The sequence below is a fragment of the Dromiciops gliroides genome, chromosome 1 (assembly GCF_019393635.1).
Source record: "Dromiciops gliroides isolate mDroGli1 chromosome 1, mDroGli1.pri, whole genome shotgun sequence".
NCBI lineage: Eukaryota > Metazoa > Chordata > Mammalia > Microbiotheria > Microbiotheriidae > Dromiciops > Dromiciops gliroides.
In genome coordinates this window covers 311,376,633-311,401,901 of record NC_057861.1, presented here as the reverse complement: position 1 = coordinate 311,401,901, position 25,269 = coordinate 311,376,633, and the positions used below count along the sequence as shown (strand labels likewise).

At 36.9% G+C, this 25,269-nt stretch overlaps 1 protein-coding gene and 1 pseudogene across 1 annotated transcript in view; both read left to right on the top strand.

The window, feature by feature from the left end:
• The window catches only part of DCC (DCC netrin 1 receptor), a 1,450,760-nt gene that overhangs the window by 598,105 nt on the left and 827,386 nt on the right, over window positions 1-25,269 (top strand). The window lies entirely within an intron of this gene.
• On the top strand, window positions 18,706-19,164 carry LOC122736963 (annotated as a pseudogene).

Here is a 25,269-nt window from a genome sequence, read left to right as displayed (position 1 = left end):
ATACACGTGTGTATATGCATACACACACACACACACACACATATATATATACTTACATACATATGTACACACACACTTTGTATCCCTTGACAGAATATAAGATCCTTGAGGAAAGGTAATGTTTTGATGTCGGTTTTGTGGGCTCAGATCAATGCCTACTAGAGGGCCTGATTCATAGCAGGCTCTTCATAATCAATTGAATCATTCCACAAAGGCACTGAATGCTACATTGAAAAGTTTGGAATTAGCCTTGTAATAAGTAAGAGACTGAAGGATTTTGGCTAGGGGAGTACTACGGTGAAATCATTTTCTTAAAAGCATTAATTTGGTATCAATATATAAGGTAAATGTGGGAAAAGAAACTAGAGATCTTCTAAACTGTAGTACAAATATAACTATAGAAGAGAAACTTATTTCAGAAGATTAGAAGCCCCATTATCTAGTAGTTGCAAGCATAAACATATACATATAAATTATAGACAATGCCAAGGGTATTTTTAAACCTGATACAGAAATAATCCCCTAATTAAAGGTGATTTTATAAATCCGCATTGGGTTCATTATTTGTTGTTGATAAATTATTGAAACCACACAATCAATTAGGCTCATGGAAAGCAAAGGCTTTCTAAGACAACTGGGTAACACAATATTTGAGAGCATCAGACTATAGAGATCTTCTTTTCTCCTGTACTAATCAGCAATGATGTGTAAAGTCATCATGAGTAACAATTACAAACCTCTCATTAGAGGAAATGATTGTGCAACTAGGCAGAATGATTAGCTGATTGATGTTTGCTGAAGAAGCTGGGCTCCTCCCCATCAGCTAGCTCCCTTCTGACAACATGACTAGATATTATCAAATATGTATTTAAGCCAATTCAGGCACTGCATTTTCCCTTGGAAAAAACAGGTTTATGATTACTTGAAAATGTATTCCAAACTCAAAATTTTATGCAACTCTCTAAATCATAATAATATTTGTGGTTTGTATAGAATTCAGCACTTTGGAAGTGTTTTGCCATCTTCAGTTGATCTGCAATATATTTCTAATATGAAGGGTCAATTTTATCTTGGTTTATATGTGGGAAAAAATAATGCCTGAATAGGCAAAGTAGTTTATGGAAGACTTAATAATAAATTGGCAATATTCAGAATCCATTTTTATCTCAGTGCACAAATTCCTCACAATAACCAAATTAAATAAATGCATCATCTCCCAACTCTGGCCCATCTACTACCACATGGAAGTGCTTGGGTGGTCACCACATTCTATGAGGTCCTGTTCTGGGGGAAATAATGGTAGGGGCTTCATTTCCAATTCCAGTATCAATTTCTAGAGTCTATGTCCTGAGCCTTGAGCTTTAGTGTTGGCTGTCTAATTGTTTGCCCAGCTTCTGACCCACTGCCTGATGTTGATAACTAAGACCTGAGTGGTACTTTACTCCTGGCTTAGCCTTTGACACATGTCTCTCTTTTTTATGTTGCCCTCCAGGTCCTTCTCAGGGGAGCTCACTCTCTCCCTTGCCCTTTATAACCTGGCCTTGGTTCATCAAGTTTTGTCGCCTTACCCTTCCTGGAGAGTGTCAGGGATCATGGATTTTTGAAAACCACATTCCCACTGTGATCTACTCTTATGATTTGAGCTTGTCACCTTTGGCTTCATATTCATTTAATTGACTAGATGTACAATCTTCTATCTCCCTTCTTTCTTTTTTTTTCCTTGCTTACTTTTTGCCTCTTTTTCTACCTTTCTTCATTTGTAGTTCAGAACTAATGGAACAAATGCATAGCTGTTACTAGTGTGGGATATTCATATCTTTTTTTTTTAAATTGGGGTATATTAATATCTTTACTTCTTTTCCCCAGGACACTAACATGGGGTAGTAGCTGTATTACCTTCCCATCCTATGCCTTCCAGTATGTCCCTAATATTTACCACCTACCCTCATGTGACCATTCCCCAAATCTCTTTGTTTTGACACCCTCTCCTCGAACATCTTACCAATTTATAGAGGCATGAAGGCCATCCTATCTGGCATCTAAGTCCCCTCACTTCTGGCATAAATGTCAACTTAGAGTCCCCCCTTACCTCCTATTGAGCCTTAAAGAGAAGATTTCCTGGTCACAGCTCCAGTTAAGTATATATATAAAACCATTTTCAATTCACTTTTTAAAAAACACACAAGTTTATTCTGTGACCATACTACTATTTTGGCAAATGATAGGTAATATCAGTTGTACGATATGTGTTCTCATACTGAGAAGCCAGGGTGGCTTTGACAGAAAGTTATAGTATGCTAAAAGCTCTGGCCAATGTGATGACCAATGATAATTCCAAAAGATCAATAAGGAAGCATATAAGCCACCACCTTATAGAAAGTTGATGGACTCAAGGTGCAGAATGAGATGAACATTTTTGACACAGCCAATCAGGGGAATTATTGAGCTTTACTATTCATGTTGATTACAAAGGTTTGGTTTTGTTTTCAATTTCATGGTGGGTGGGAATGGAATGCTAAGTGGAGAGTTCCCTTCCTCCAATCCTTCCAATGAAAAAGAAAAGAGAACTGAAGGAAGAAAAGCCTAGAAGGATTAAAGACAAGCAAAACACATTTGAAAGTTACATACCATTTTTTTGAATCATGGAAAACAAAACTCTCTAAGATAGAGATTTGCAGTTTGAAGTACCATTCTCTCCTATAAATGAAAATGGTCATTTTATTTATTAGTCAAATTCAGGATATTTTTAAGAAAAAGAGCATAATACAAAGTGATAGTTGGATTATCTCTTTAGAGTAATTCTTCAACCAAGTAGTTTGAATATATGAGAAAAGAAAAAATAACCTCATTCTTCAGTGCAAGTGTCTGGGTTCATTCCTGACTCTACATTGAACCCCTGAATCTGGGAGTTGGAAAAAAACCCAATAGATCTTTATTCCAAATTATCCATAATAGAAATCCCCATTATAACATACCCCACAAAGTAGGCATCTAGGTTCTGCTGGCTGGTGGAAGAGGAAGCCACCAAGGAGAAGGAGGTTGCTACATCTTCCATAGCTCCATCAGCTTCTCAACACCTCTAATTATTAGAAAGCTTTATTTCCTTCTGAAATCAAGTTACTAACCCTCTTTGATTCTCAGTTTCTTCAATTTCAAAGTAATAAATGCCTACACTTTTTTAACTTGATACAAAAACTATCCCCTAATCAAAGGTGATTTCATTACTACATATTGGGGTCATCATTTATTACTGATAAAGTGTTGCAGTCACACAATCAGTTAGGTATGAGAAAAACAATTACTCTTTAAAACTGCATAAAATGAACTTTGAAGGCACCAGATTACACATAGTCTTGTCTCCTGTATGAAATATCAATGGTGAGCAATTCTGCAGAGGTCCCTTTTAGCACTACTGCTAGGATCTAGGGTCCTAAGTTAAATGATATAGTTATGACCAGTTCTCTTCATCAAAAGTATGTACATCATTGATAATATTAAATTGACTGGGAATTAATTAATAAGCAATAAGAGACATTTATTTGTTTCTTTATTTTCATTACAACCAACCGGGGAGATAGGCTGAGTGAAAATATTTTACACATTTTACAGATAAAGAAACTCAGGCTCCAAGAGATTAAATGGCTTCCCTGGAGTCACACAGATAGCAAGTATCAGAGGTTGGTTTTGAAACCAAGCCCAGTGACTCCTTATTTTGTGTGTTAGAACCAGAATTCAAACAGGGTTTCCTGACTGGTATCCACCCCTCTTTACATTGTACCATCCTGCTTTATCTCTGTCATATGTTGAAGATTATATGTCCTTTCCTAAAGGATAACCTGCAATTCTATAATAGGGAATTTCATAATGATAAAGTAATTCTACAAGCATATATATATATATATATGTATATATATATATATATATATATATATATATATATATATATATATATATATATATATATATATACCTACTGTATATGGATAGAAAGAGGATAGATAGATGGATGGATGGATTATCTGTCTGAATACATGATTTCATCCATATAATAATAATCATTTCTGGGGGCAGGTAGGTGGTATAGTGGAAAAAGCACTATCCTTGAAGTTGGGAGTACATGATTTCAAATCTCACCTCAGACACTTAGCAGTTGTATGACCCTGGTAGAGTCACTTAACCCCAATTGCCTTAAACATCCAGGGACATCTCCAGTTGTTCTAATATATATCTTGCAACTGGACCCAGATGGCTCTGGAGGAGAGAGTGATGTTGGTGAGTTTACACAGCCCTACTTCTCTTAAATCCAATTCACTGAAAGTCATGAAATCACCCCGATGTCATGATCTCCTTTGAGAATGAAGGGCAAACAATGACTGCAATAATAATAGCTAGTATTTGTAGATTGTTTTAAGGTTTACAAAGTGCTTCGTAAGTATCATCTTCTTTGATCCTCATACGACCTGTGAGGTAGGAACTATATTGATCCCCATTTTACAGATGTGGAAATTAAGTTAGGGAGAGGAGGAGTGACTTGTCCAGAGGCACCCAACTCGTAAGTGTCTGAGGCAAAATTTGAACTCACCTCTTCCTGACTCTAGGTCGTGGTCTATCTGTTATAATAGAAGTGTCTCAATCTAGGAGACTCTGTGTGAGGAATTGCATCATCTTTTAATTTAAATAATTAGAGAATTCTCTTGGGACTTTAAGAGGTTAAGTCATTTCCAGGGTTACATAGATAAAATTTCTTGGATATGCAACTTCAACTGGAGAGTTCCTGATTCAAAAGCCAGCCAATTTGTCACATTTATTTTATCTGCATCTAAAATATATCTACACTAGATTTTTGCATTATGTAAAAGGAAAGGGTTAAGGATACTATAGGGAGCTACTACATGCATATTTACCCTTTCCCCAAATCAATTAGGAAGAATTCATGAAGAATATAGGGATTTAATATTTTTTGGAGTGTTGGCAGTAGATCCTGAATGCTACAGTGGGTAGAAAACTGACCTTGAAGTCAGGAAAACTTGAGTTCAAGCCCAGTCTCAGATGCATACTTTGTGACCCTAGTCAACTCATTTAATCTCAGAGTGCTTTAGGTGAGAGGGGTCAAACTCATTAAAATACAGTTGGGATTTCATAATATGAGTAATGCAGAAATATGTTTAATGTCATTGCACATATATAACCTATATGAGATTGCTTTCTGTCTTGGGGACAAGGGAGGGAAGGGGGAAGAGGAAAATTTGGAACTAAAAATCTTATGAAAACAAATGTTGAAAACTATCCTTATATGTAACTGGAAAATAATAAAATACTAAACTATTAAAAATGCAATTTGGAGGGAGTACCTAGGTGGCTCAGTGAAAAAAGCATTGGCCCTGGAGTCAGGAGGACCTGAGTTCAAATCCAGCCTCAGACACTTGTCACTTATTAGCTGTGTGACCCTGGGCAAGTCACATAACCATCATTACCCTGCAAAAAAATTCAATTGGGAAATATTTAGTAAAACAAATAAACATGAGTAAAATAGAGATGAGATTACCTTTTAAAACAAAATTGATAAGCATCCGGGAGGGATTCTCACCAATTAGTGGCTTCAGTTCCTATTTGTGTTGGGTTGCAAAAAAGGTGTAATCCTATATTGGTAGGAGCCTCCTCACTGGGGAGTTCCCTTTACCAATGAACTCATAGATCTAGTCCCTAACCTTTTCACTTGAGTGACAGAAAAGAATGAATGACCTTTGAGTAGATGAATGATGTTCTAGATCTATAAAGTTATATTTGGCAGGAAGCAACAAAGGTACATGATGGTTACATGCTCAAAGATGCAAAATATTGAAAAGATAGGAATGGGAATTCTTTTCCCCATACATATTTGAGTTTTTGACATGAGGAATGGCTCCAATTAACAGGCAGAAAACAAGTAGTTTCAATGAGGTATCTGTAACACTGTCACACCATTTTCAATTTTAAAAATCCACTATCAATTCTCTGAATGCCTAAAATGACATGGCTTATTTTTAAAAATCATCGTTTCCTATTTCTTTTAGTCTTAACCTCAGTAAGAGAAAGATAAGCTCATGCATTTTTTTTGTAAAATCACATTCCATTTTCAGGGTATTTTAATAAGTAAATACCTATTAACACACCGCCTACATCACACACATGTTACCCTTCAGTTGTGTTGACGTTTGTGATACTATATTTAAAATTTCTGCCAGATGCAGATGCAGCAGAATAGAGCAGAAGAACAGGGCTGTTGGTGAACTATTTTAGACATAGCCCAGGTGAGGCAAAGCTAAGAAGTTAAAAATGAGGAAGGTCAAATTAGGGGGCAATGCTCTTCTGTTATCAGGTCACCTGTACTGATGGTTTTAAAACAAGGTGCTCATTGTTAAATTCAGCAATATCTAGGTGTATTGGAAAGTGGCTGGTAGTAGACATTGGCAAGATTTGGAGGGAGTGGGGCACAAAGAAAGGCTTCTTTTGAGATGAGATCCAATGCCTCCATTATGGGATGCCTGTATCCTCCCTGGCCTCTTTCCTGCTCTGCTCACACATAGAATCCAATCAGGCATCATTTGGGAGTTTGGGTAACAGTAGAGGTAAAAGAAAGCTTGACCACGTGGTTGGGTGTATAGTGAGGAGGTGACACCCATGGCCTAGACATCTGAATATCACAGTGCATAGTAGGCCAGCATGCTTCCTCCTCTGACTCCCATGGTATGTATCATTCTCCTTTCCAAGGGATATTTTCCTAAGAGGGCAAAGTGCCTCATTCCCTAAAATGTTGACTGGCCCGAGGAATCTCAGTGGACACCAAACTAATTCGTACATCAATGGCAAATGCTGCATATATCAATCATTGCCATAGACTATTGTCTGTCCCTTCTGCATCCATCTCTCCATTCCTTGATCTTTTCTTTCCATTGTCTTTTTTTAACTTTTCTGTATAACAAATGAATTTTCTTTCTTCCTAGTCTTCATCTCACATTCCCTCCATATTTTGGCATTCAATCAAAACAGCTTTCTCCTAAATTTTCCTCCATCTCCTAACACTCTCTAAAACTCAGAGTATATCACAACTCCCTGAGGCTGCTTCTTCAGGGGAAACCCCTTGTGTGCTACCTCTGCAGTCAGTACCATTAAGAAAACAGTTGTAGTGAACCTTCCTAACATACAGACCTATATCCTAAAAGAAACCCATAACAACTCAGATCATAAGGGTCTGTGCTGAGGCTTTCATATTAAAAACCAAAGGTGAATATTTCATAAAATGCTACCCCACTTAGGACAAAGGTCCATCTTTCATTACCCCTGACTCCAAGGTCAGAAGGTAGAGTGTACATCCTCCTTGTTTTCCACTACTACTTTCAGATTCTCCTGATATCATCACTCAGCTGATACATATCTCCCTTTAATGTCCACTCCAACCTGTCTCAATCCAATGCATACACCTCCAGATTACTTTTCTTCCATCTTTAATATATTTAATACCTGGCTCATATTCCAACACCTGTCCCCTTTGAACACCATGAATTCCCAGGTCTTCAATCTCCTAAACTTTCACGACCTCTGACTGTAGTCTATTGCAACCATAAAGAGATTAGCCATACCTAAGGCAACCTTTCATTTCTCTTCCGACAATCAGCTGGTTTTTATCCTTATGTTTTAATTTAATCTCTAGCTATGCCTCTGTTCATTATCTTCTCATTCCAAAGTACATTCCCTCTTTCATTTAAGTGTATCTCCTGTGTTCCTCAGAAAACCATGAAATGTTTATTTGATCCTCAGTGATCCAAAGATGTTTTTAAGGGAGTATAAACGGTTTCACTCAACCTAAGTTAACTAAGAACATCTCTCTGAATTGCTTCAGTTTTGTGTTTAATATATGGGGAGTTTGCCTGAGGTGACCATAGAGAGCATCCTTTGGCCAAGAAGAGACAAGAATTTGTTTGTTATTACAGGATGCCTTTGTGAGCCTGATATAATGGAAAATTAGAAAAATTTTCTAAAAATCCCCCCAAAATATTCATCTAGATAGCATGTAGCCCTCTTGCTAATATATATATATATATATATATATATATATATATATATATATATATATATATATATATATATCAGTATCCTTGGGGTAGTTGGAAAGACATAGAGAATGTAACGATTGGAATAACGCCACCTGCTGGATACTTGCTGTAGAAGAGTTCTGCCCATGAAGCGAAGGTCTTTGAGGGCAAGACCAGGAATCTTTGGTATCAGGAAGTGACACGGACTAGAGGGAGGAGGAAGGAGGAGACTGGGGCTCTTTCCTGAGGACGCTGGCGGAGAAGGGAGCTAGAAATGTGCTCTCCCTTTAATAGATAGAAATCTAGGCCTTTCTCTCTCTCTTTACCAAATTCTTATTCTCCTTAATAAATGCTTAAAAGTCTAACTCTTGCTAAAGCTTATAATTTATTGGCGACCACTCATTAGATATTTTAGACAGTTTAGCTAGAATTTTAGCCCTTAACAAGAACTAAGTGTGGCCTAACAGAAACCCTTAAAAGTTATCTCTATTAAAAGAGAAGTCTTTGATGAGAATGTTAAGTTGCACATTTGAGTCTCTTTCCTACTTTGGGTATATCCCTGGGACTAATTTCTCAAACTATATTAAATGCTGGGGCAGGGGGGAATTCAAGAGAGGAGCTGGAAGTGTGTTTACCTTATGTTTTTTGACTGAGTGCCACCCATAGCTTTTTTTTTCTTTATGAGAAAGATAGGTAAAGATAATGTCATCATCAAGAAGGGAGAACGGAACTCTTTTCTGTGTTATGGAATCAAATGAAACATCACATCTGTCTTGACCATAAAAAAGGTACATCCCACATGATAACATGTGTCTCATTGATCCTGGGGGCTGATCCTTTAGGAGGAAACCCCTTGTGTGACACCTCTGTAGGCAATGCTATCAAGAAAACCATTAAAGTGAGTCTCCCTGACACACTCAGCTAGGGAGACCCAGGATCAAAAAAGCCTGTACTGAGACTTTCAAACTAAAAAGCAACGCTAAATAAAATGCTGCTCTACCTAGGACAAAGGGCAAAACTGAACCATGAAATCAGAATCTTTTAAAGGCATGATTGCATATACAAACCTATACCTGATCGCTTACTATCTCAGGGAGGGAGGTGGGGAAGGGGAGAGAAGGAAGAATAGAATTTGGAACTCAAAACTATAAAAAATGGTAAAAATTGTTTTAACATGTAATTGGGGGAAATTGCACACACATATATACATTCATGCATATATATGTACATACATATAAACATATGCAAACGATGACAAAAGAAAGAGGCAGAACAATTAATATCAGTAGGTGGTGATGGTGGTATGGAATTTGAGAGCTTTCCAAGGAGACATAAATTGCCCCCAAAGATTGAAATTTGGAGTGGAAGACCTAGGTTCAAATCCTTACTGTCATTTGCTATCTGTGTGACCTTGAACAATTTATTTCATTCCTTTGGCCTGCAGTTTCCTTATTTATAAAATGAAGGGTGTTGGCCTCAGTGGCTTGTAATGTCTACCTCTAGATGTAGGATCTTATTTATTATTAAGACCCTAAATGATTTCCCTTCCTGCCTCAAATTTCTCTGAATGCCAAGTCATCCCATTTGGAGCTGAAAAACTGGTTTTCTTAAAATTCAGGTCTGTCCATATGACTCAATAAACTCCAGAGGCTCTCTATTAATTTGAGGATAAAATGTACACAAACTCCTCTATCGGGCATTTAAAGCCTTTCATGAGCAGGCTCCAAATTCATTAATGTTATCCCCCCTTCTGTCCAGTTTAACCAAACTTGGTTTCTTACTATTTCTCATAAACAATACTCCATCTCTCATTGCCATGCCTTTGCATTGGTTGTCTCCAATATCTGAAATGTACTCCCTCCTCAATGCTACCTTTTGGGACCTGTTTCTTTTAAGGTTCAGGCAAAAACTTCCTTTTACATGAAGCTTTGTCTGATCTCCCCATTTGCTGCACATTTGCCCCAAAATGCAGGAGGTAAATTCTCAATCTGCTTGACCTTTACCTTTTGCATGCTGGATTTTTGGATGCCAGTACCCACCAAATGTGTGTCCAATATCCATTCATACAGGCCTCTGCATCAAGACACAGGATTCCTTCCAGGACTCATCATCCCTTCCAGCAGATCTCTCCATGCAGCAACTCTGTCTACAATGCCAAAGAGGAAACATGCATATGCTATAACGTTGACAGCTGTCATGTTAATCTGTAGAATCAAACGGATGTTTCAGTCTTTTATATACACATGTAGCCAAGTGACAGACTGATGCCACCTGTGTCCTCTAGTTTGTGTCATGGCCTGTTTGGCTCTTTGCCCTTTCTCCTCAAAGCTGGGAGCAATTAAACAAAACTTTAGTTGCAACCCCCTTCCCCCAGCCCAGGTATTAATCATGCCCTTTAGTAGATGGAATAGAAAGAACCTATCCTGAGTAAATTTGAACTGCCTCAGCCACAAGTTGGTCTGCCTGTTGACAGCACCCCTGGCTTATACCCTTTGTCTTAATAACTAAGTAACTACACTGTCGTCTAGGCATTCTAAGGCTGAATACTTTCTTTAGTTTTGCAGCAACTGTGTTCCTCTCTGGTGCACCATCCTACCCCTTCCCAATAACTGCATTTCCTGTCTCTAGAACCCCATGTTATCAATGACCGGGTTCCCATTACTTGTGTTGAGACTTCTCCATTCCATCTATAACATTGCTAATGATCTTCCTGAAATGCCATCCCCAGCCTCTTTTTTTTTCTCCAGACTGTCCTAGCACCTCAAAAATCTTAATTCTGTCAGGTAGGTATCTCCTTTTCAGGATCTCTAAGTATATCTTGTTAGCTCTTTATGTCATCTGTGAGAGTCCATAACACTCAATGTCATTTGATTTACAGAAGAAACTGGGTCATGTCAAGTTTGAATGACTTAGTCAAAGTGGGAATTATATATTAATAGCAACTGAGGGATGAAACTGCCAACTTCTAGGTCTGAAGCTTCTTTAGGCGAGATGATGCTGAATATTTACAATACACAATTTTTGATACTGCACCTTGCATGTTTTTGACACTCAATCATTGAAAGCTCAATGAATTACTAAAAACACAGTGGGTCTCCTATTTCCTTTTAATTGTACGGTCTATGGATAGATTATGTAGATAGATAGAATGAGTGAGTAAGAGTAGTAAGAAATTAATTTAATGCTTTGTCAGGAAAGATACTGAATATTGGGAATACAAACACAAGTTAGCAAGATAATTCCTGCCCTCAAAAAGTTTCATTCAAATGCGGAAATACAACACATAAAGAGCAGCTAGAAAGAAGGGTAGAGGGGCGGCTAAGTGGCGTAGTGGATAAAGCCCCGGCCCTGGATTCAGGAGTACCTGAGTTCAAATCTGGCCTCAGACACTTGACACTTACTAGCTGTGTGACCCTGGGAAAGTCACTTAACCCCAATTGCCTCACCAAAAAAAAAAAAAAAAAAGATGGGTAGATAAATGGCATGCTTGAAAGTTGGTAGCCAGGAAGTGAAGTAATAGTCTCCTTCAAGGTAAGATGAGGTAAAAGATCACCTAGCAAAGTGGAGTCTGCTTCCAGGGGCAGAATCCAAGGCTCCTATGGGGAGGAGATGGAGATAAGTATCCAAGTGGAGAGGAGATCATTTGGAGCTGCACCCAATGTAGCTAATAAATAAGTTTCATGTACCTTTTGCTTTATCTACTATATCTAGACCTAATAGAGAGGTGGACTTAATAAAGAAATCAAGACAGTGTACCTAATAACTTATTTACCACTTACAAGTGAAATCAAATAATCAAAAGTTATTTATTAATGACCTATGACCCAAGCACTAGTTTGTCATTGTACCTCCTTATTTTGTAAATGAGGAATCGCATTTCAACCAAAATTTACAAAAGTAAAAAACAATTTTGTTTTCATCAATTTCTGCTTAAAGAGAGGAATGACAGGCTGCTCCAGAAAGCTCTTTAAGATAACAAAAGAAAGGATTGTAAAGGTCTAATCAACATATATGGTTATGGTTATGGTTATGATGCCTGCAACTGTGTGATTCATTTCTGAGGTAAGGAAGCTCCTTTGACCAATGCAGGTAAACAGCTGCTCTGCAACTTAGGCTTGCTTAGACAGATGGCTAGTGCACTGAGCATTTAATTGCTTTGCGCTGGGTCACACAGCCAATATTTTTCAGAAATGGGTCTTGAACTCATGCCTTTCTGGCTCTGCAGCCAGTTCTGTGACCAATACACCACGTTATATCAACACATGAATTAAATAAATTCAAATAGAATTCAATTATCTGACAGTCAGTTAAGAACAAAGTAGAAATGGAAAGAAAAAGTCATAAAGATGCAGGAGACAGAGCTATACACCAATAAGTATGATAGTGAAAGTTAGAAAAGTCTCCATTTTATGCCCTTTTATTAAATAGCTTCTGAAGATTTTTTAAACTTTTTTGTAATTTTTACAGTAATTAGGCTAATGTGAGAGGAGCAGGTAGAGGAAGGGAAAACACTATACATCTTAGTATTTGGCCAAGAGATAAAAATGTAAGAATTCACATCCAAATAGAGTGGTTTTCTCTCTATTATAAAGGTTTATATGAAAAATTATACATCAAGTATGAGGGAGGTAGGTACTACTGGCTGAGCATTAGCTCTGGAAAAGAGTTTCCTCAACATGCAAATTAATTTCCATTCACAAGAGGGAAATTGAGTTAGGAATGCCATAATGATAAAACTCAGATTACTCAGGGCTACTTAGAAATTTTTGTTCTTATTATCCTAACCTATGGCAGAACTCCAGTCATTAACTTGCCCTAGTTCTCAAATCAAAATCTGGAAAGATAAATAATTTTTTAGGATAATAAAATGGTTTTAGTATCCCTATTTTGCCATCAAACTGTATCATCATGATCCTAATCCTCATCATTATTATTGTTATATTATATTTTTGTTGGATTTGATGAGGCTTTTTGCCCACATGTTTTGATAAGATGTCTGAACATGGCTAAGAATGAGGGGCCTGGGGTGATTAAAAAAAATCTAATCACTTACTCTAATCTTTATGGTAACCCCAAGCCATCTATCACTTTGGTCTTTGAGGAATATTTCAAATCATGGGGGGGAAGCAAAGAATGCAGCTAAAAGATAGGCAGGGTTTTGCAAATAGATTTGCAACTGCTCAAAAACAGGGAAATTGTTTTTTTGTTAAAAAATAATCTAAATAATTACATATTTTGTCAGTCCCTCTCTGGCCCTGGTAGAAAGAGATGCCTCAGGGGGCAGCTAGATGTCACAGTGGATAAATCACCGAACCTAGGTTCAAGAGGACCTGAGTTCAAATCTAGCCTCAGACACTTGACACTAGCTGTGTGATCCTGGGAAAGTCACTTAAGCCTCATTGCCCTGCAAAAAAATACAAAAGAAAAAAAAAAAAAAGAAAGAGATGTCTCTATATGTTCATTTCATTCAAACCAGCTCTAGGGGCCGCTAGGTGGCGCAGTGGATAAAGCACTGGCCTTGGATTCAGGAGGACCTGAGTTCAAATCCAGCCTCAGACACTTGACACTTAACTAGCTGTGTGGCCCTGGGAAAGTCACTTAACCCTCATTGCCCTGCAAAGAAAAAAAAAAGGAAAAAAAAAGTACAATGCTTCATTCAAACCAGCTCACTTGCTATTCCCTGTACATTATAATCCATCTCCCATTCCCCATATTCCCCTTTGATGGAATGTAATTTGTTTTCTACCAAAACCTTTTTAGAATGCCCCACTCCCTTCAAAGCTTGTCTCATGAGTCATCACCAACAGGAAGCCTATGCTGATACTTCCCCTTTCCCAAATTACCAATGGCACTTCCCAAAGAATTAATTCGTACTTATTTTACACACATTTTGAATTTACTTTTCTGTGTACATGTTGTTTCCATTATGACATAATCTCCTCAAGGGCAAGTGACTGTTGTTTTTGTCTTTGTCATTCCAGTTACTGGCATATAGTGGGCATTTGTTGAATGAAAGAATAAATGACAACCAGAACAAATACACAGACTCCAAACTAGGCTTGTACTTGCAGCCTTTTTCCTAGAATCAGCCAGGGCTTGTCTTTTGCTGGCATAGTCATCAATAAGCTATAACAATTTCTGTTAAATAATGAGATAGAGCAAAATTTTAGTAGAGCTTAGAAAAAATACCAAAAATGATTAATGGCAAATTCCATAGTATAACCTATGAGTATGTAAATTTTCAATCTGAGGAGCTATAGTGCTTGTGAGAAGAAGGTTGTAACAGAGGCCTGGAAGAGTCAGGGAAGACTTCATGCTAGATCTGGGATTTGACTTGGGTTATAAAGGATCGGTCAGATTCAGTAGAGTGGATGAGAAATCATCTTCTCTCCTAACTTACATATGAAAATGTTGTTACCTGTGTCAGAAATTATTAAACGATATAATATAAGATTGGGACAGGGATAGGTGGTGTAGTGGATAGAATGTCAGGCCTAAAGTCAGGAAGATTCATCTTTCTGAGTTAAAATTAAGCCTCAGACTCTTACCAGCTATGTGACTCTGAGTAAATCACTTATCACTGTTTGCCTTAGTTTCCTCATCTGTAAAATTAGCTGGAGAAGAAAATGGCAAACAATACCATTATCATGGTCAAGAAAATACTAAATGGGATCATGAAGATTTGGAAATGAATGAAAAATGACTAACCAACAACAAAAATATAAGATCAGGGATTAAGACATAAAAAAGAACTCAGAGATGTCCAGTTGAAATTCTTATTGCACAGATGTAGAAACCAGGACCCAAAGTAAAGTAACTTGTCCATGGTCACAAGCAGGAAATGATCACAGCACCAGATAAATAGAATATGCTGTACTTGAAAGGAACATATAGTTCCTCCAGTTTAACTACTTCATTTTATTTTTGTTTTGTTTTGTTTTTGTGGGGCAGTGGGGGTTAAGTGACTTCCCCCAGGTCACACAGCTAGTGTCAAATGTCTGAGGCCAGATTTGAACTCAGGTCCTCCTGAATCCAGGACCAGTGATTTATCCACTGCACCACCTAGCTACCTAACTACTTCATTTTAAGTAGCAGATATTTGAACCCAGGTCTTCCAGTTTCAGATGCAATATTTTCTCCACTGCATTATGCTTGCTTCTAGATTTAACATCCAATGTTTAACATTCTTAATTAAGCTCTTAAAAAATCTATCATCATTTCCCCCTCCCAAATATGAAAATTATTCTATTACTACATGTTCTGGACACAAGTATCTTTTGTTGATGACTCCCAGCAGCAAGCCTGGCCATATAGTAAAACAGAACTGGATTAGGTGGCAAAAGGTCCAGTTTCAGTTCCTAACTGAGACATTTCCTAGTTTCGTGACCTTGGGCAAGTCACTTGGCATTCATTAGCATATTTTCTCCTACTTAAAAAGAGGCAGTTGAGCTAGATGAGCTCTTTTTCCTCCAAGCACTGACATTCTATGCTTCTGATACTGTGCCCATACCCTGACTGATCTTTACTCAATAGTTTCTCAGGCATTCTCTAGGTACTTCTTGGAAACCTGAGGCAACATCTCTTATCATGAAGAAGACAAAAGAAGACAGTTGTTTATTGACTTGATTTTTTGTTACTTCTGTGATTTTATTTTTGGCCTTTTCTTTCCCACAGCTCCTTGCCATGACTAATTAGTCTTCTTGGGGACTGAGTATTGCTCTGTTTATAGAAACATAGACCATTTTCCCTCCTTTTCCTGATGCTAGATTGGATTTATATTCTGTATTCAGTTCCCTATAGAGAACATGTGTCTTAACTCTGGAAGGTTTCAGATACATTCAGGTAGCTTATCTCCCATACTTTTCAGAAAGTGTTCTCTATCTTTCCTAATTCTCAAGATTGCCCCCTCTTCATTCACTCCCTGCAGGAATCCTTATTGTAGGCAATATGCTCCCAACTGGGCTGCTGCTGATGTCTGCCCTAGGTCAGGGCTGCCCCAGTTAATTATGTCTCTCCTCCCTCCCCAAAGCTAGATCCTGTCTTCTCTTTAAAACAAAGGCTTGATTCCCTGCAAGTCTCATTTTCCACAGAAGCTGCCAACAGCTGACAGAGGGGGCCAGTTTTTGTCTCCCTCTCATTCTTTGGGGAAAACTTGATTCATAACAAAATACAGTAGCAGGACCACTAGCTGAGCAGTGGAATCTAAATCCAATAACTGTGAACCTCGCACAAGACACAGAGCATTTTCAAATGATCAAATCAGACAAATTCGGGTCTGAATGAGACATCAACTGTGACTATCACCAAAATGGAAAATCACAGTTATTTTTAAGGCAACAGAAAGTGTGTCTGAGCACCAGGACTCACAAAATGTAGCTCTTATCATTTGATTATTTATTATAGATTCCTTGACCTTATTTCAGGATATCAGCTCCACCATAGCAAGGGAAAACCTCAGTTAAGGTTTATGCATTGTGTCTGTGTGTGTGTGTGTGTGTGAGTGGATCAAATTTTTGATTGCAGCATTCCACTTTAACAGGAAGATCATGTGGTTCTTAAAACATTTTTATTTGTTCAAGGGGGGAGAAAAATACTGAAGACTATAAATGTGGTGTCATATTAAAATTGGGTACCAAATCATGAAAGCCTTCCATTGCTGATGGATTAAGTAAAACTGGAAGCTAACATAACCAGGAATAATACTGTGTATTTGGATAGGATGTCTGTTTGTGTGCATGCAGACCTGCATGCATGTATGTGTGCATGTGTATATATGTGCATGCACATTGCAATCAATGTTGTATAGACTTATAGAATTCTTCTTGCTTTCATGAACAAGAAAATAAGGCAGCTAAGTCAAAGATTTACATCTCTGATTCCACTTACAGCATATGAGACCATCTCCAATAACATTTACCCAGGACGAGGTTTTAAGTAATATTTTCTGTAGAAGTAGAGCAATCAGATAGCCAATTTTGGAATCACTCCCAGTTCTTTGGAAGTAAAGTTAATTAATCTGGGTGTACATCATTTGTATATGAGAATTTCTAGAGAAGTATAATTAGTTCAGCAATTAGCTTTAACTTTTTGAAAATATTTCTTTAAAAAATAGGCAATAAAAACTGCCCCCCCACACATATACAATAAACACTATCAACCATACTTTTAACTGGTTGATTACAGCAAGTTGTTAAACATATAGACTCATTGGTTAATTGTGTCATCCAAGGGAAGATCCATTATTGGTCTTTCCTGTACAGTGAAGCTCTGTTTTATCTAAAATCTCAATTGCAAATTACCATTTGTTCTTAATGAACAGAGGACCAAGAAGTGTGGTATAACATTATCTCACATCTTGAACTGACAAGAACTAATGATGCCTCTCCTAAGTTTTCTCCCTACTCTTTGTGAAATAGCCACAACCAAACCCCTTGCCATTGCTAAAATTACTAGAAGTAGTTGAGTAGTATAAGTTGGGTGGTGTTTTTTGTTTGTTTGTTTTATTTTATTTGTTTGTTTTGGGGGAAAGGGGTTATTGTAGAGGATGGTCACCATAGAAGGAAAGCCTCCTGATTGTGGAATTGATAGATATTATATATATATAATCATAAAATATAGGTTAATATCAAGCATTGTTTGATGCTGGTGAACTCCTTTAAATCCAGATAGATATTATATTGAATTTCCATGGGGACTTATTATAGAATGATAAAATTAAGAAGATTATTAATTTTAAAATGTATATATTCTTTCTACTATGTTCTTCATGGTTCTTAAAATTTTAGGGCACTATCTTCTACCATTTTAAACTATCAATGATTAATGTCTATTGTGTTGTAAAATGCATATTTATTCTTTTAAAAACCCACTATTCTTTCAATTCTACAAATAATTTCTGAAGGTCTACTATCTCTATGCTGGGTACTGTGTCAAAATGGGTTGGGAAGGGGGGAAATGAAAAATTAGTAAGAAATCGTTCATATCATAAAAGAGTTTATAATGATCTTATAGGAAATTTGGTGTAATATAAGTATACTATAATAGCATAAGGAAGATTAAGATAAGAACTAGAAGAATTTAGGAGCTTCAGAGGAGGGAAAGTCACCTGTGTTTCAATCCAGTGATTGAACCAATTCAATTAAAGAGGCATTGATTATGTACCTACCACATGTAAAATGCCCTGATAAATGTCAGACACTGGCATACATAACTGAAAAAGTCCCTGTCTTTTCCTGAATATGACAGTGAATATCTAAGATTCGCATTAGGAAAATTGCCTGAAAAGCTTGGAATGAAATGTGTTGTTGTTGGAATCATTCTTCTCTTCATTATTTTTCTACTAACTCTTCTGAAACTATGATGCCTCCATCTCTGCTATACAATTTTTCAATATTGAACATACAACCAATCAGTTAAGAAAAATATCAAGGAATATGGAAGTAGCTGGTAGTAAGTCACACAACTAAGGAAGATACATAAATATATGTGGGGGGAAAAGAGCAGAATTTGAAGAGCAGATGAAATAAAATCATTAAAGAATTTTTTTTTAATTTAGGGAACTAGTGTTAATAAAAATGTTAATAAAATAGATGAAAACTCTTCCAGAGAAGGCTCTCACATTGACTTTTCAGTCATGTCTCTTGTAATCCCCAAGAATTTCCAGCACATTTTGAGAGTGCTCAACACCAACATTGATGGAAGGAAGAAAATAGCTTTGCCCATCATAGCCATCAAGAGTGTGTGTTGAAGATATGTCCATGTAGTCCTGAGAAAAGCATACATTGACCTCACCAAGAGGGCTGGTGAGCTCACTGAAGATGAGGTGGAGCATGTGATCACCATCATGCAGAATCCTCACCAATAGAAGATTCCAGACTGGTTCCTTAACAGGCAGAAGGATATAAAGGAAGGAAAATATAGCCAGGTTCTGGCCAGCAGTCTAGACAATAAGCTTTGGGAGGATCTAGAGTGACTAAAGAAGATTCAGGCACATCGTGGGCTTCAGAACTTCTGGGGTCTCTGAGTCCACGGCCAGCATACCAAGACTACAGGCCATAGAGGTCTCACTGTGGATGTGTCCAAGAAGAAGTAAACATCTTCACTGGCTGCCTTGTCTATTAATAAATAGTTTCTATTAATAAAATAAAATAGATGAAAACTAAAGTATCCCTCCAAAACATTATACTGGCCAATCACATAAAAATGATACTAGGTAGAAACGCACAAAATAGTAATTGAGTTATCAAATGAGTCAAATCGGTTTACTTTTACTACACCAAATAATTGATTATGGCTCTCCCCCTCCCCTCATTTCCAATACAGTGCTATACTGACACATGGTGCAGTGGATAGAGCCCTAGGCCTGGAGTCAGGAAAACTTGAATCCAAATCTAGCCTCAGACACTTTGTAACTATGTAACCACGGCAAGTAATCTAACATGTGTCTTCCTTGGTTTCCTCATCTATAAAATGGGAATGATAATAGCACCTTCCTGTTGGAGCTGTGGTGAGAATAAAATGAGAAATATTTATTAATATAATATAATATATTATATATAATATATATAGTATCATATATAAATAAATATAATATTTATAAAATGCTTGGCAAATCTTAAAGTGTTTCATAAATATTATTACTATTTTTGTTATTATCCTTCATAGATAACTTCTTTGAGCATTAGTTTCTCACCTGCATTATAAGGAAAATGAAACAGGTGGCCTAGCAGATCCCTCAACTCTATGTCTGTGTATTCTTCTGTCTATGTGGGGAAAGTACTAATAATTCAGGGTTAGAACTAATGTGTATGCTTATACTCTCATCCAAATGAGAAAGGAAGAAAAAGTCTTGGGGACTGGATTTATTAAGATAGTCAACTAGATGTTACATTCATTCTGGCTTTCACATATAAGGAAAGAAGTGATTGTTTTATTCCTTACAGTAGGAATTACTATTGTTATTATAACAAGATGCTTAATTTCAACTATCTACCTGACCCTCCCATTCCTTGTTAATTTTGTTTTATTTTTGTGGGGCAATGGGGTTTAAATAACTTGCCCAGGGTCACACAGCTAGTGAGTGTCAAGTGTCTGAGGTCATATTTGAACTCAGGTCCTCCTGAATCCAGGACTGGTGCTTTATCTACTGTGCCACCTAGCTGCCCTAAATGACTACAACACTCTTTTTGTTGTTGTTTTGTTTTCTGTTTTTTGTTTTTTGCGGGACAACTGTGGTTAAGTGACTTGCCCAGGGTCACACAGCTAGTAAGTGTTAAGTGTCTGAGGCTGGATTTAAACTCAGGTCCTCCTGACTTCAGGGCCGGTACTCTATCCACTGTGCCACCTAGCTGCTCCCCCCTTGTTAGTTTTTAAAGGACTATTTTTAAAGGTGAAAAGTTATGAATATTATTATATTTTATTTTCTGGTTTTCTTCTTGTGAAAAAAATGTTAGTATTTCAGAAAAAATTAATAAGGTTTGGGTTGCTTTTCAAAAAAAAATTCTAGGCACTAGATAAATCTTATATAGGATGATTTACTAATGTTCTGTGGGAAAAAAAGGCAAGTCTATATAAGACCATGTTTTCTTTATTTGTATGGATGTTGATTATAAATTGAGCTCACTTGATTTGTGAACATTAAGTAGCCCCTTGGGATACATATAAATTCTTTTTAAACAAATCTAGCATGAGTCCTTGAGCCATTATTTTTATGTAGATACAGTGCACAGATCAGCACTTCTTTAACATTTTGCAAACTACTAGTCTTCCCCTGATGAAAGAAGTATTCAGAAGAAGAAGCTATACTTCCAAAAGCCTCAGGAATGGGTATACTGAATTTTTCTAAGGCACGTTGCATGTTCTCCACTTATTTCTAGTTTATCTTCCTCTTCCCTGGTTTCTCCAGTTCATACTGATCTTTCCTTTCCCTCAACTACTAAACTTCTTGTATCTATACAAAGTTATCCTGACTTTTATGTCTGATTTAAGAAGACCCTCCATTTATATACAGAGTTATAAATTTCTCTGACCCCCACCCATAATAGTCTATAGTGAAAGAGCTGTAACTAGAGTGGGAGGACAAGATGTTGTCCCAAGGGTGTCAATATATAAAAGGCACTGCTAGCCCTTTATTCTCCGTTAGCAGCTAGAAATAACTGATATATGAGTATGAATAATTAGTTAAGGTAGGGGAATAATGAATGTTATAATTCATCCCTAAAGCCCCTTGGATAGTCTCCTCCTATTGTCCCTAACCTTTGCAGTGGTCTTCCCAGAAGTCTTAGTTTCTTGGAGTTTCTGCTTAGAAGGGGTGATGTACCAGGGTATCTGTTTCCTCAACATATGGTATTATTCCAGGATTTACCCCTCTACACTCCCTAAGTGAATTTACTGTTTTGAAGATGAGTTTTGTGCTGTTAGCTCTAAATGGCAAAATTGCTAGCAATGACTCTCAGTAATGGAAAAGGAGAATAAAGAAGAGGAAGTTACTTTTTCTTACTGCCCACTCTGCTACACTATGTCTGTGACTAGGCAGGAAAAAAAATGAGAGGAGAAGGAACCCCACACACAAACACACATTGAATACTGCCCCTATCCTCACCATCCAAAGAACTTCTATCCCTCAGCTATGTGGTCCTTCTCACCCCATGTAAGCAAATGCTCCACCTATACATATTTAAGTTCCCATTCTAATCCTTTTCCATGGATACATGTTGTTTTTTATCCTTCTCTCTCAAAGAGGACCATGACATCACGAGGTGATGTCATGATTTGCATGGAATTGGATTTAAGTGATAGAAAGCTGTGCAAGATCACCAACCTCACTCTCTCCTCTAAAGCCATCTGGGTCCAGTGGCAAGATACCTACATGCCCCCTAAATAATTTTCTATGATAAATAAATTCTGAATAGCAACCCATTAACTTAAAAATTTATTCCTTTTGGAAACCAGCCAATTAGTTGGCTGAATAGATATAGCATATAGTTTGAGTATTTTCTATTTTCACAAATGTTCATCATGTCTGCCCACCTGGAATTTGGGCTCCTTGAAGGTAGGCTCCATCCCCTCTCTTCCTGTATATCCCATAGGATATAAACTATTCCTGAGTATAAGGATAGCTCTAAGCTAAAAGCATTTTCTTTGACCCAAAGTGGAGATTCAGTAGTTAACATGTTTAAAGAATTTAATCATTTTTATGAGGAAGTGCTCCACTATAAAGACAAAGATTTAGTATTAAAGTAGATAATCATAGCCATTTTTCTTAGTGTGAGCCCTGACTCTAGAAAAAGTAGCACATGGCAAAATGAGTTCAACCTAATAAATACCACAAGGCTATAAAAATATCAAAGTTCATATTTTATTAATAGTTTATTAGCATATACACACATGTGTGGATATGTATGTCTGTACATATGTATATTTTTATCCCTTATCTGACAAAGTGTCTTGGCCACAGGGAACAGAAAATAAATATGATTCTATTGAACTTTTCAAATGTGCCCAAACTTGATCTCTTTACTCAATGCTTGAAGTATCAATAGAACCCTAATGACCACATGTTACAAACATTCTGCAGAGATTTTCTATGTAGGGTAGGTGATTAGACTGGAATTATAAGGTCCCTTCCCATGTGAAGATTCTATGAGTCTATGTCTACATGAATTTTCAGCTTTTTTCTCTTTGTACCCTTGTATGCTTCCTTTCTTCTTAAAGGTATAATCCCATTCCTAATTGCATGTCAGGGTTGCTTGAAGCTATTATTTCCTGGTTGTCACTAGTTCTTTAGAAGATGAATCTCATCTTATTTTTATGATATCCCTGGTATACAACCAAGTGCAGTGCTTGACAGATAGCAGTCACTAAATATTTAATAACTTGATTTCTTGTGGATCTTACATATAATAAAGTAAAAATATAATTGCATGGAGACTCAAAAAGACCATGAGTAAAAGGAAAACCTCCCCCAAAATCAGTCTACAAAGAAAGTTCGTTTTCCTAAGTTATAATGAAAGCAGGGGTGGGGGTAATCCCACTGGGATAGTGATTTCACAGAGTCAAAATGAACAAATGAGTCCAAGGGGGATTTAGTAAAATGGATATTTTGTCTAAGGTGTCAACTAACCTCAAAAGGTTAAGAATATACTCTATGCATATTATGTTCCTTTAATGATCTATCCTGGCACCGCCATCTGGAAATATGATACTGTTATCAATATATCTGAAATGGACACACCTCTCAGCCTTTTTCCTTTCCCTATTACATTAATTTCTCTATCCCACATTTTCTGATCTCCTCCAAATAGTCCCCATTCTCATTTATCTCTCTCTTATATTTTCATCCCATGTCTGAATATTGCTAATGCCTTATAACAAATGGTAATACCTCTAGGTATCTGGGCTGACTAAGGAACAGATCTCTTTGTAGGAAGAAGGGAAAACACATTTATGCTGTTTCCTTTCTCCCTGTTATTAATTAGTATTAGCATTTTAATAGTAATGATAATAGGTCCCTAGGTTTCTGTGTTGGCCTTCCAAAGGACTTAGTCACCTCCTTATTCAATTCCCTCAATTTATTGAGGAAGCAAATGAGGGCCAGGGAGGGGAAAAAGTGGTTTGCCTATAAAAGAGTAGTTAATGGGAGAGCCAGACTTTGAACAAAGGTCCTCTGAATTCAAATGCTGTATTTTTTTCCCTCTAGACAATGGGGAGAGACAGTTAGGTTGTGCAGTTGAAAGAGTGCCCAGCCTGGAGCCAATAAGACTCATCTTTCTTAATTCAAATCTGTTCTCAGATATTTGCTAACTGCCTGACCCTGGGGAGGCCACTTAACCCTGTTTGCCTGAGTTTCCTCATCTGTAAAATGAGGTGGAGAAGGAAATAGTAAACCAATGAAGTATCTTTGCCATTAAAACTCCAAATGGCAAAGCTTTGGAAAAATTGGAACATTAATGCATTTTTGGTGGAATTGTGAACTGATCCAACCATTTTGGAGAGCAATATGGAACTATGCCCAAAGGGCTATTGGACTGTACATATACCCTTTGATGCAGTGATACCACTGCTAGGTCTATATCCCAAAGAGATCAAAGAAAAAGGAAAAAGACCCACATGTATAAAAATATAGCAGCTCTAAATGTGGTGGCAAAGAATTGGAAATTTAGGGAATGCCCATCAATTAGGCAATGAGTGAACAAGTTGTAGTATATGAATATAATGGAACACTATTGTGCTGTAAATGACAAACAGGCAGATTTCAGAAAAAACCTGGAAAAAACTTAAATGGACTGATGCTGAGTGAATTGAGCAGAACCAGGAGAACATTGTACACAGTAACAGCAACATTGTGTAATGATCAACTGTGATAGACTTGGCTTTCCTCAGCAGTACAGTGATCCAAGAGGATTCCAAAGGACTCATGATGGAAAATGCTCTCCACATCCAGAAAAGAGAACTGTGGATTCTGAATGCAGATTGAACTATATTGTTTCTACTTTTTGGTTGTTGTTTTTTTTTCTTTTTTGAGGTTTTCCCTTGTGTTCTGATTCTTCTTTCACAACATGACTAATGCAGAAATATGTTTAATATGATTGTACATATATAACCTTTTTCAGATTGCTTTCTTTCTTGGGTAGGGGGAGAAAAATTTGAAACTAAGAATCTTATGAAAACAAATGTTGAAAACCATCTCTACACATAACTGGAAAATAGTAAAATACTTTTATGATTAAATAAAAAAGCAAAAATAAAAAATCCAAATGGCATCGCAAACGGTTGGACACCACTGAAATAACTGAACAACAACAACAACTATAATATTGCCTGTTTCTATAAGGATAACTACACATAGATGCTTAATACTTTCATAAACATACAAGTATTTTTATAAACAATGTGTACCCAAAGTTTTAGTGCAGTTTTAAACTTTAACTGAATCTCACTCAAGATTGGAACACTTTGTATAATACATCACCATATTTGTATTCTGTTTATAAAAAGGTTAATTGACATAATTAAATGAATCATCATCCAAAAGTCTGACAGAATGAAATCAATGATACATGGCTTTTCAGAAAACTCAGGCCTAAGCCATCTTGGTGACCCATTTTACCATTATATGCTAGAGTCATATTTTAACATATGGCTATACTGATAATAGTGAACTACTCGTTCCATTAATTTATTTTCCCTCTATTCACTT